The 13,412-nt window shown below is 49.2% G+C and overlaps 1 pseudogene; it reads left to right on the plus strand.

The window, feature by feature from the left end:
* The first annotated feature begins 376 nt into the window (after positions 1-376).
* On the plus strand, positions 377-12,023 carry LOC122479495 (annotated as a pseudogene).
* Positions 12,024-13,412: the final 1,389 nt, after the last annotated feature.

Raw genomic sequence — 13,412 nt, forward strand, 5'->3', positions numbered from 1 at the left:
ATCTTTATTTGTTTTTGAGAGACAGAGTGTGAGCAGGGGAGAAGCAGAGAGAGAGGGAGACACAAAATCCAAAGCAGGCTCCGGGCTCTGAGCTGTCAGCACAGAGTCCAACGCGGGGCTCGAACCCACGAACCGTGAGATCATGACCCGAGCGGAAGCTGGACGCCCAACCAACAGCCACCCAGGCGCTCCTATCCTACTTCATTTAATCAAGGAGATAATCCATAGAAAAAGCTCTTAATACAGGGCCTGATGCGAGTAAGCACTCCATGAAAATTAGCTAAAATGATTACTGCTAACACGGAGTCCTTTGGAAAGGCTTAATTGAGGATAAAACAGCTGAACTACCAAGAGGCAAGGTGTCATACTTGAAGCCATGGACCGGCAGCCTCAGCATCACGGGGAGCTCATTAGCAGTGCAGAGTTTGGGGCCCTGCCCCAGAGTCTGAACCTGCAGTTTAACCAGATTCCCCAGGTGACTCACATGCAGGTTAAGACTCTGGAAGAGCTGAGGCAGAAGCATGGACATTTCTACCACTTGCTCATTGTGTCTTTTGGGCACGTTCCTTTTCTTCCTTGTGTTTGTCATCTGCAAATCCCTACCCTGTAGGGTCGCGGTGGTGCTCGCAAGACCGTCTGTGCCCAGAGCCCAGGATGGCTCCTGCGTTTTGTAAGTGCTCTTCAGGGTTTGCTGTCCCTGCTCCCCAGCCCCGGGGTTGTGCCACCTTGGCCTCTCACGGGGCCCCGCTCCTGAGCCAGGATTCAGCAGGAGCCAGACTGCCAGGCTCAGTCACCAGCGCCCACACCCGGGGCAAGTTCTGCCTGTGCAGCCTAGGTGGTCACTTCGCTGTTCCAAGTCTCCGTTTCCCGTGTGTTAACATTGTAACAATGACTGTGCCTTAGCTCTTGGGGACGCTGAAGCATTGAGCAAGGTGTGCTGCAAGGGGCCAGGCCGAGGCTAGTGCTGCAGGCACATCTCGGCTTTATCAATGGGTGTGCATTGATTAGAGGCCACACTTCAGGCTCAAGTGTATCCCTGTCCTGCGGGAGGTCTGTGCCTTCTGCTGTCCAACCAACAGGTGCGGGACCTCCCTGGGCTAGAACTCAAGTACCAAGGAGGATGGGATGTACACCCTTAGAGGCAAAGGAGGGATTGAAGGCAGGCTGGGCCATGGGAGTAAACCAGCCTAACCCCTCCCCAGGACACTCACCTGATTCCCCGCTAGACCTTAGCCCTGTGAGGGTAGGGCCACTTCTGTCTAGCTCACCATCAAGTTTATGGAGTGTCTAGTGTTTTGCCTGCCATATAATAGGTGCATATGCTGGGTGTTGTGTAAGTAATTAAAATAAGAATACTATAGTTATAAGTGTGGTGGCCAAGGGGAACCCCTTCCCTGTCCTCTGTCTTTCCTGGGCAGCCAAGCTGCCATATTAAGACTGACGGGAAGACCAGCATCTCACTGCTGCCTCTATCTAACACCCTCTTACAGATCCTCATGGTGACTCTGCTGTCACCATGAGAAGCATGTGCTTTAAAGGTAGGAACAGTCTGCCCAGTCCCCAGCGGGTTTTTTTCTGTGAGGTTAGTGGACAATCCCTCATCTGTTTCAGCTAAATTTGAGTGGTGGGTGGGCGGAATCCATTGCTTGGAGAAGAATCTTGTGCTTAAGTTTGGTTCCAAGTCCTGAAGGGACCATAACTCGTGAAGTTATCCAATTTAAGTGGATGTGCTGTACTTTAAGAGCACTGGGTCACAGGAAGTGAAATGATAAAGGTAAAACTCCGTTACAACTAATGCCACCGAAGGATGGCCTCCTGGTAACAAACTGTTGGCCTTGGTGTTTTTCTCCACAATAGTCGCGGGTGCTATTTTGAGGCTGGTCTTTGGAGAAGGGGAAGAGCAGCCCATGAGGGTGAGGGAGGATGGTGGAAGGAAGGGAGGGCCTGGGAAAACTGAGGGAAAGGTGGCTAAGGTCCTGCTGAGGAGCAAATGAGGACCCGCTTAGACCTCCTCAGGGCCTGGAGGTTTACTTAGATTGAGGAGAGAATGATCCCTTTGGGGGGAAGGATGAAGAGGAGATTGGAAGGCTGAGGGTCAAGGTGATGAGTTGCATTTTCAGTGCCCTGGAGGCGGGAAGGTATAGACTGGTAACTGGTACCAAAGTTTGGGTGTTGTCTCTCCGAAACCCGACATTCTCAGCAGAAGTTACGCATCTGGTCCGACTTCAGCCAGGTCACGATCTCGCGGTCCGTGAGTTCGAGCCCCGCGTCAGGCTCTGCGCTGATGGCTCAGAGCCTGGAGCCTGTTTCCGATTCTGTGTCTCCCTCTCTCTCTGCCCCTCCCCCGTTCATGCTCTGTCTCTCTCTGTCCCAAAAATAAAATAAAAAAACGTTGAAAAAAAATTAAAAAAAAAAAAAAGTTACGCATCTGGAGTGGGCAGAGAAGACTGGCAGGCCTTTTTCTTCATCTTCTCTTTTTGTCAGCTCAAAGGTGATTTAAGAGTTTTCGCTCTCCTGTTGGCGTGAGAAAAGATGGTGAGAAAAGGAGGGAGATGAGCCACGGCCACCCACACCCTCGGCCGCGCACGTCTGCGAAGCCTGAGGCTGCGGGAAGGAGTGGACCCTGGGGAGGGGCCGCTGCTCCAAGGCCTTAGTCCTGTCTTTCTGAGTCAGAGGGACACCTGCCCTTTCTGGGACACAGCAGAGCCGAGACTAATGTGAGTGCCAAGGCTGTCGTTTTGTCAGAAGGGCCCTGGGGGCGGGGGGTGCTGGGGCTGTCAGCCCCTTCTGACCCCCTCCCAGAGGGACTCCCTCTCTTGGGGAGGAGGTAGTGTATGCAAGGCGATTTAAGGAGTGACCTGAAGGGTGCAAGCTATTTAAGGTCATTTAGTGCTTCTCAGTGGGTTTCTTTCCTACTGCTGCCCACAGACCTTCAACCTGGGTTAAGTTCCTGCGCGCACGCGCGCGCGCACACACACACACACACACACACACACACAGATGCAAGCATCCCCTCAGTCTGGGTCTGAGACGAGCCCCTGAGAGCCCTTCCTTCTTTCATCTGAGTCCTGGAGTGGGAGGGAGACAAAGCCAATCTCAGCCCCTTGCTGAAATCAGCCCGCTCGGTCGTGTGGAGGTGATCAGATGGAACAGCTATCTGAAAGGCTTTGAAAAAGCGAAGCATGAGGCTGCTGCACGCTTCTACTCTGCTGTTTACCTTGTGGTCAGGAGAAGACAGAAATGCCACTCCCAAAAGCAGGGCCGATCTCTTTGTCTCTCTTTCCCCACCTTCCCCTTAACCCACATGAGGCCATCCCACAAACTCCCCTTCCGCCCAGCCATCCTTGGACTTAGACACGAGGGAAGGGGTGGGGGATGGACGTAAGGGCACGTGCCTGACCCCATCTTCTGCCCTTTTCCCTCGTTTGGGTTTTGGCATCAGCTGGTTTCCATTCTAGTTCCTGTTCTTCAGGGATATGATTTCGTGCTCATTCTCACATAGTGCAAGGCAAACCTGAGAGAGAATGGTCAAATGAAAAGAAGCTCTTGAATCCAAGAGAGGAAAAAGGTGGGCAGAGGAGGGGTGTCAGGGGCGTGCCTTCAAGTCCACCCTCCACATTCTCCAACTACTTGATCCAAGTGCCTGGTCCAAATCTAGAGTTAAAAGTATTCAGTACAAAAAAATTTGGGGGGGGGGTGCCTGGCTGGCTCCGTCCATAGTGTGGCTCTTGATCTCGCAGTTGTGAGTTCGAGCCCCATGTTGGTTGCAGAGATTGCTTAAAAAGAAACTCTTGGAAAATTCTTTATTCTGAGATTATGACTTTTTTGCTTCTTGGTGTTAAAGTTCATTTTTTTCCCCCATAAAATGAAGATCATAAGTGATTTTAAAAACTATTCATAGTTAGCAAAATAAGATATTGGCAACCTCATGTCAGTCAGTCCCTAGGAAAAAAATTGTTTTTTTATGTGACATCCCAAAGTCTGGGAACCACTGGTTTCGAACACTGTCCACCCCAGATGGCTTGGCCAGAGCGACCTTTCACATTTCTGACGCGGTGCCCACAGGGAACACCTGCGCAATGAAGCATCTTTTCGTGACAGGTAGGGAAGTGATGGAGCAAACTCTTTCTGACATCATGGATTCTAGGATAATATAAGTCTTATTTTCCATTGGCATCCTTGCACCACAGAAAAATGATTAGAAAAAATGCACCATGATTTTGGCAGCAATGAAACAATGGCTGCATTTCCATTTTTGAGAGTTATGTGCATAGAGCAGCTGAACTACACTTCTCCATTAGAACCTGTTTTTAATTAGCTGTGGATCTCTATTGCTTCCTGATTCTGTTGAATTGAATTAAATTGAACAAATATGCATTTGGATACTAACTGGACCCGTGCAGAATGAGGAACACTGCGTGGATCAGATGTGGCTGCTGCTTTCAAAGAAGTTCCAATCCAGTAGCATGATAAGAAAAGAAACTGCTTGATAATGGGAAGAAGAGGGGAGAGGCATGAGAAGACTCAATCTTAGGGTGGGAATCGGGGGAAGTTCAGAGGAGACAGAGGTCATAGTTGACAGGGGACCAGAAAAAGCATGATGAGAAAGGTGGCATCTTGATGGACCAGCCCTTGTGAGCAGTTTGGGGGCAGTAACTGTTAATTACCCTAGCATCCCTAGTAACTGGCACCCAGTAAGTACTCAATAAATGTTTGAAGAATTAATTAAATATTAATGGCAGTGGGTGTTCTGGCTAAAATAAAGAGTTACTAAGTGCCGTGCTTTTCTCAGACTTAAAATATTTGGGAACAGCTCTTCGTTTAAGCAAGTTTTATGTGTATTGAGGGATGATTTTCCAGGTTTTAATTCAGTGGCTGCAGTACTTACTTTTCAGCACAAGAGGGAGCTGCTGCCTAGTTTATTTAACTGAAATAGCATTTCTCTAGATTTGCCCCTATCTTCTTAAGTTACCGTGTAGTCTATTGTGCCATTTAACCACCCTCCCCCAAATACCCTACCAACCAAAAAAATCCTATCACGATACAATACAGTTATTATCAGTGGTGCATTATTTTCTGAAAGGAATTTCTCCTAGATTACATGATTAGTAGGGGGAAAAAAAGTAACATTTAAAATGTGTTATGAACAAGATACCTCAGACCAAGCTGGAAGGTTCTTCAGAACCCTAAGTAAACTCAGCACTTTCTGGTATCGGCAGTTCTGCTTAGAATCATGCCTGAGGGCCCCATATGTCGACCACAAATCTGAGGTAACAGATATTTGCAGGTGCCCAAGTTTTCCTGAGGGTCAAAGTCTAGCTGAGATGTTGGCTGAGTCCTGGCCTTCAAACTTGGTATGTACATTTTCTGTTGCCAAGAGGTGCAAAGGACAGACTATGAGGTAGCCTAAATCCAGGTGTATATCTTGAATAAGAACACATGATATTGAGAGTTATCAGAACTTAGGGGACAGCTAGCAAGTAATGACAATTTTGAAGGAGTTTTTGCTAAAGGATGCGCTACAGAATTTTCCCCATGGCACATTTAAAAAACAAAAACCAAAAAACTTGAATTACCAAAACCGAATCCACATGGTACTTTTCAGAGACAGCATTTCTTTTTTTTTTTAATTTTTTTTTTTAACGTTTATTTATTTTTGAGACAGAGAGAGACAGAGCATGAACGGGGGAGGGGCAGAGAGAGAGGGAGACACAGAATCGGAAGCAGGCTCCAGGCTCTGAGCCATCAGCCCAGAGACTGACGCGGGGCTCGAACTCACGGACCGCGAGATCGTGACCTGGCCGGAGTTGGACGCTCAACCGACTGTGCCACCCAGGCGCCCCTGGAGCTCCATTTTTTTTTTTAAATTTTTTTTTTTCAACGTTTATTTATTTTTGGGACAGAGAGAGACAGAGCATGAACGGGGGAGGGGCAGAGAGAGAGGGAGACACAGAATCGGAAGCAGGCTACAGGCTCCGAGCCATCAGCCCAGAGCCCGATGCGGGGCTCGAACTCACGGACCGCGAGATCGTGACCTGAGCTGAAGTCGGACGCTTAACCGACTGAGCCACCCAGGCGCCCCAGAGACAGCATTTCTATCAAATACAGTGTGTGCTGTTATCTGAAAACAGCCCCTCTGTAAATGACAGGGAATAGAGAGTTTAATGTGGGAGGTGGTATTATGAAGGTAAACAGAGATCAGTGTGTTTTTAGCTGTCAGAGAATAAAATGACTTAAAGGGAAGGAGCATTTGCTCAATTCATGAGCGGCTTTTCCCACTGCTGAATTTCATCTTAAAGAAAGAAAACAAGCCATTGGTCTTTCCAGAACTATTTCATTGCTTATGGTTCTTTTTGGAACAGGAAGTCCCAGCTTTCCGCCGTCACCAATAGCCAGACTCTCCCATCTCTGAATGCCGTGTTTGTGTGTCGCCTTCTCCCTGTACTGTGGGTCCACACTGTTCACTTCTGGGGGGTGAGGATCAGGGCTTCCGGACTTTTGTGTCGCCGACGCAGCGACACAAAGGTCCAAGGTCAGCAGGGGACAATTCATTTGTGTTTAGAAAAAAAATCACAGCCATGGGTGATTGATAAAGGAGGAAGAAACGGGGTCTTCATACTTAAAGGTTGTGTCTGTTGCTTGTTTTTGGTTGGTTGGTTGGTTGGTTGGTTGGTTGTTAAATCTTAATGCTCCAGCAAAGAGGTAGCAGGAATGGTGAGGAACCTGGACTCAGGCACCTTGGGTTCAAGTGGCAGCTCAGTGGCCATGGGCAAGATTCCTGCCCTTCAGCGTCTCCGCTTCTTCGTGAGTAACGTGGCACGTGGCATGATGCCGCTGCTGTAAACTTACCACGTTGGACTTATTGTGTATAAAGGACCCCAAACAGTGACTGGCACATAGTAATGTCATAAACACTATTAGTAATTATAAAGTTGAACAATTATATTTACTGACAAATAGTCAAGATATACTTTGATTTATTAAAAGCCAAGGAGATGGGTTGATGAGAATGTTCTGCAATTGTATATCTGGAATTGATGGTCACAGAGCCTCATGAATATACTAAAAACCACTGAATTGTACACTTTCAAATAGTGAATTTTATGGTGTGTGAATTATATCTCAGTAAAAAAAATGTAATAAAGACAAATTCAATAAATATTTGTACTCAACCGTCTCCTGGGTTTGGTGGAGGAAATACCGCATTTCAGGACATAGCCTCTGCCCCGGAGGGTGTTACTTCAGGGGCACCTCCAGAGCATTGGCCACTTTTCCTAGCACCCTGGAGAAGACGTTGCTATCCACAGTTTTTACTCGGAGAATCAGAAGGGTTAAATAACTTGCCCAAGGTCCCACAGGAACTATGGGTAGCAGGAACCCAACTACCTTTTTCAGGTAGGGGCAGTCTTATTGAGGACAGACGATTTACATCCATAAAGTAATTAGGGAAGCAGACATCACGGGAGATCATCAGGCCCCTTATATGTGATGAGGAAAATAAAGGAGAGCATAGGTCTTGACCAGCCGGAAGACGGGGGTGGTGGGGTGGGGGGTGTAGGTTCCTGGAAGCAAAGGCCTTTGAGAAAGGGCCTTTACAGGTGGATTTGGTGTTAGTGTTGCAGATCAGTTGCAGGGCGGGTAGATGTCCTTAGAGATGTGTAGGAAGGGCTCATAGATCTGTTTTTCCTGGAACTAATGTATATGCTCATGCCGAAAAGTCTTATGGTGTGCATATTCACAAACATGCGTATATATAGAAATTCATAGGCATTGTGTGGGCTAGTTATACCAGGGCAGGATGTTAGGGAGTGAGGGCAATCTAAAGACAATTTAGGTTGCTAAACCTTTCACCCCCTTATCTCCTAATTGATTAATCAAATTTTTTGAGCACGTACCCAATACCTGAGAATATAAACATAAACAAAATACCTTTTGGTATTTTGTTTGGGAGGATTCCAAGGTAGGAGTTGATAGCAGACAGGTATGCAAGAAAATACTATAAAGTGGCAAGTGGTTATCTAGCAAAAAGCTAGGAAAGGGAATGGAACCATAGGCTTAAAAGCCCTTTATCAAACGGATGTTCAAGAAATAAAGGCCGCGTGGGGCGCCCGAGTGGCTCAGTCGGTTAAGCATCTGACTCTTCCTCTGGGCTTGGGTCATGATCTTACAGTTCATGAGTTCAAGCCCCAAGTCGGGCTCCTCGCTGACAGCATGGAGCCTGCTTGGGATTCTCTCTCCCTCTCTCTCTGCTCCTCCCCACTCCCGGTCTCTCTCAAACTAAAATCAATAAGTTTTATATATATATATATATATATATATATATATATATATATATAAAGGATATAAAGGTTGTTGTTCAAGAGGTTTATTTTTCTGACTAAAAAATACACTCTGTTACAAAGTACTGTAGGAGGGTCTTTGCTGGCTGATCAAGCGAGAAGAAAGATTTGGGGAAGAGATGCTCAAAGAGCACTCCCCTCACGGTAGGCTCCCTGGGTGCTGAGTGGCCACTTGCCTCAAAGTGGTTTAAATTTGAAATGGGGCAATTCCCCTGTTCTACCCGTCCTTCCTTCCTGAAGGAAAATGTGCTGGGAGTTGGTTCATGGAGGGAGCTAGGAGCCTTAAGGATGTTGGTGGAGAGGGGTGTTAACATTCCTCCAAGAGGCAACTCATTTCTCTATCAGTGCCCTGTTTTCACCCAGTCCTCACCCAGGGACCATTTTCAAGGTTAAGAAAAGGGCAGTTTGTGATTAAAAAAAAAAACAACACTTTTTATTGTGGTGAAATCTGCACAAAATGTATCACTTTAACCACCATACAGTGTACAACTCAGCAGCCCTAAGTATGTCTGCAAGGCTGTGCAATCATCCCTCCTCTCCGTTTCCCAAACTTTCCATTATGCCAAACTGAAACTTTGTACCATTAGATAATAACTCACCCTTCCCCCCTGCCCCTGTTCTAACCACTGGTCTACTTTCTGTCACTATAGATTTGCCTATTCTAAGCATCTCATATAAATGGAATCCTACAGTATTTGTTTGTTTGCATCTGGCTTATTTCACTTAGCACCATGTTATCAAGGCTCACGTACGTTGAAGCACGTGTCAGAATTTCATTCCTTTTCAAGGCTGAGTAGTATTCCATTGTGTGTATATACATTTTGCTTATCCGTTCATCGTTGTTGGACATTTGAGTTGTTTCCACCTTTTGACTATTGGGAATAGTGAACATTGGCGTACAGGTCCCTGCTTGAAATTCCTTCGGGTTTATACCTACAAGTGGAATTGCTGGGTAATACGGTAATTCGATTTAGCTTTTTGGGGAACCACCAAACTGATTTCCACAGCAGCTGCACCATTTTACATTATCAATAGCAATGTAGCAATGTGCAAGGGTTCCAATTTTTTTTAATGTTTTATTTTTATTTTTGAGAGAGCGAGAGCGCATATGTGAGCAGGGGAGGGGCAGAGAGAGAGGGAGACAGAAGATCTGAAGCAGGATCCAGGCTCTCTGCTGACAGCAGGCAGCCTGATATGGGGCTTGAACTCCCAAAGCGAGATCATGTCCTGAGCTGAAGTCAGATGCTAACCGCTAACCGACTAAGCCACTCAGGAGCCCCAAGGGTTCCAATTTCTTCATGTCCTTGTCAACAGCCACCACAGAAGAGTGTGAACTCCTGAACTCGAGATGAAAAAAGTCAAGTACCGTTTCTGTTTTGTTTCTGTTTTTTTTACTCCACTCCCTTCCCAGCTTTGCTTTTTAACAAAACTTTTATCTTGGAGCAATTTTGGATTTCCAGAAAAGTTGCAAAGATAGATGTCTACGTTAAGGACCTTATAATAAGATTATTCTGGGTTTAGGGTAGGCCCTAAATCCAATGACAGGTGTTCTTATAAAGTTTTTATTTATTTTGAGAGATGAAGAGAACGCGAGCAGAGAAGGGGCAGAGAGAGAGAGAGAGAGAGGAAGAGAGAGAATCCCAGACGGGACAAAGCCTGACACGGGGCTTGAACTCATGAACCGTGAGATCATGACCTGAGCAAAAACCAAGAGTTGGACACTTAACCGACTGAGCCACCCAGGTGCCACTCCAGGTGTTCTTATAAAGGACAGAAAAGGAGAGGACGCTGAGAAGAAGGCATGTGAAGACGGAAGCACAGGGTGGGGTTATGCTGCCACAAGCCAAGGGTCACCAAGGGCTGCCAGCAGCCAGCAGAAGCTACAAGTGAGGCACGGAACCGATCGCCCTCAGAACCTCCAGAAGGAACCAGCCTGTTAACACCCTAATTTTGGACTTCTGGCCTTGTCTGAGCTCAGGCTGCCATAACTAGATACCACAGAATGGGTGGCTTAACCAACAGAAATGTATCTTCTCACAGTCCTGGAGGCTGGAAATCTGGATTCCGGCATGGCCGGGTTTGGGTGAGGGCCCTCTTCCTGACTCGCCGACGGCCATCTTCTCACCGTGTCCTCACAAGGCAGCGAGCAGAGAGAGACAGCAAGTGTTTCTCCTTAGAAAGTACTCATCTTGGGGCACCAGGGCAGCTCAGTCTGCTGAGTGCCCGACTCTTGATTTTTGGCTCAGCTCTGTGATCCCAGGGTCGTGAGATCGAGCTCCCTGTCAAGCTCTGTGCTGACCGTGGAGCCTGCTTAGGATTCTCTCTCCCCCTGTCTCTCTGCACCCTCCCCTGCTCATGTGCTCTCTCTCTCTCTCTCTCTGAAATAAAAAGTAAATAATACACAAAGTTTAAAAAATCAATATTATTCTTTAAAAAAATAAAAAGGCACTAATCCTGTTGTGGGGATCCCACTCTCATGACTTCACCTAAACCTAAACTCCCAAAAGCCCCATCTTCAAATACCATCCCATTGGGGTTCAGGGCTTCAGTGTATAAATTTTAGGGGGACACGCTTCAGTTCACGACAGGCCTCCAGAACTGGGAGAGAATAAATTTCTGTTGTTTGAAGCCACCCAGCTTGCGGCACGTGTTTGTGCAGCCTTGGGGCACTGAGGCAAGGCTCTTCCCCGATCCTCTAGGCCGCCTCCTCGCTGAAACGCCAATCCAAAAGAAGACTTAGGGGCCACGGTCGGGGGACTACGGCCGGGGCACCGGCTCGGGAAGGCTGTGGATGCGCATGAATGGTGTGACAGCGGCCTGGGCTGTCGGGGTCCGGACTCTGTGACTCTGGGAGCACCAGAGCGGGGCGGAGGCGGGCCGGGGCTGTTGTGGGCACCGCTCACCCTTGGCTGTGCCCCTGAAGATGGGGACCGGCACCGCGCTCGGAGGTGATTCATCACCACGAGCCTTTCCCGGATTTCCTGCTGGGCTTTACAGCTGGCACCGAGTCCCTGCACCTGCAGGATGAGCTGGGCCAAGCAGCCCGGCACTTGGCAGACAGCCTGGGGAGGCGTCCATGGTGCAGAGGTTGTGTGTGGCACGCACTGGGTTGCATGGCAGAGCGTGGGCCGCACGGTGCCGGTCCAGCCCCCACTGGGTGCCCCGAGGAGCCCCTGACCCCTACCTCCCGCGGGCCCCAAACACACCCCCAACACCGACCCAAGAACCAGCCCGGAGAAGTTAGAGGAAACTGAGGAGGACCGGAAGCTGCAGTTGCCGGTTGAAAATTACCAGGACCCCCACCCACTCCACGTGGCCACCATCCTGGAAGAGGCAGACTTGGTCTGGCTGTTCCAGAAGGCCCCAGCCGACCTCAGCAAACCAGAGCCCGTGTGCAGCCTGCACTTGGCAGTGGAGGTCCACGCGGCTGACTTGCTGGAGATTCTCCTGAGGGCAGGCTCAGACCCCCCTGTCGCCATGTCCGTGGCTGTATGCCATGGGGCGGCACCACTGTCTGGCCCCACCCCATCCTCTCCGGCCTCCTGCACACGCGGAGCCCCTGAGCCCGAGGACGAGGGCAGCAAGCCTGGCTCCTGCAGCAGTGGCGACAGCGACAGTGACAGTGGGGATGAGGGTGTGAGTCAGGAGGAAAGACGGGGTGGCCCGGCTGGGGGGTCAGGGTAAACCAGCAGGCAGGAAAGGGGAGAAGAGCTCCGGGGCAGAGCGTTGAGACTGACCTTGGGCTGCCACAGTTGCAGCACTCGGGCTGCAGTCAGGACAGTCCTAGGCAGGGGTAGTGGGAAGAAATCAAGGCAATGGCAGAGCTGGGACCCAGGCAGAAGTGCAGAAAAGAGCATGGTTGTGGTGACTGGTAAACACAAGCAGTGGTAGGGGGCAGTGTGGGGTGACCTTGGGGGTCAAGAATTGGAGAACCGGGCTGTAGGAAGATAACCTCGGGCAGCAGTGATCAGACCATGGATGTTGGTGGGGAAAGACCTTAGCTAGCAGCGAGGAGGTTTGCGTGGAAAACCCAGGAAGCAGAGACACTCCCTTGGGCAAAGGACAGCGTTGAGTGATGGGGCTTGAGGAATTTGGGTAGACGCAGGGCAGGGGTGGGGGGCAGGGAGAGACCGCAGGTGGCTGTGGCTGCCCAAGAACTGGCATGGGGCTAGAGCTCAAGCAGCAGCTGTGGCGAGAAACGACCTTGAACATGGTGGTTTGAGAACCAGGAGCAGGGAACTCAGGCTTGAAGGCAAGACTGGCAGAAAAAGTTGGGCAGCGGGCAAGGGTGGCATCGTGGTCCCCAGTGGCTGGAGCCAGCACAGCTACCTCCCGACAGACTCAAAAACTCTCCTGGATGACCCCGTCTGATTGGTTTAAACGTTAACATAATTTCTAATTTTTCAAAACTTGGCGGTTCTACACAAAACAAAACTCCCGGTTGTGACAACCAGGGGCAGAAAAAGAGACCGCTTAGAGATCTGAATCCTGAAGCGTTTCTGTTTGCACCGGCAGTCATAAATGCACCCCCATCCACACTTACCTGCCTGTGTTGTGATTCCAGGATGCTCCTGACATCCCAAGAAGTCCTCCTGCTGTGCAGACACGCCCATCTCATGGATGGGGCTACATGGGGCAGGAGGGTCGAGCCCTCAGCAAACACCTGTAGGTGGGGAGACGGATCCCAGCACCCCCTGCCTTCCCTCCCACTAGTCAGTGGTCTCCTGGAGAGCGGGCCGGAACTAAGGGAAGAGATTCCAAAGGCGGAAACCTTCGGCTTGGTGACAGATTGATGGAACAGATATTTAAGGGCCGATGGAGCTACGCGCAGTAACACTGTGGTGTCCACTCAAACTAGTTCTGCTGGGCGAGGAGGGAATGTGTCACAGGGCCTTGCTTTGCGGGGCAGGGGGCGTTATTTGAGGTAATGGCAATAGCACAAGAGCAGAGTGAGGAGGTCTGGTTTGTCACTAAATTGCCCTGTGACCAGAGGGAGGTCATTTCTCTAAGCCTTAGTTTCCTTATCCTTAAAATGAGAATGGAAATGACTTTTAAGTTCCTTCCCTGAGTCAA

Source organism: Prionailurus bengalensis, chromosome C1 (assembly GCF_016509475.1).
Source record: "Prionailurus bengalensis isolate Pbe53 chromosome C1, Fcat_Pben_1.1_paternal_pri, whole genome shotgun sequence".
NCBI classification, from domain to species: domain Eukaryota; kingdom Metazoa; phylum Chordata; class Mammalia; order Carnivora; family Felidae; genus Prionailurus; species Prionailurus bengalensis.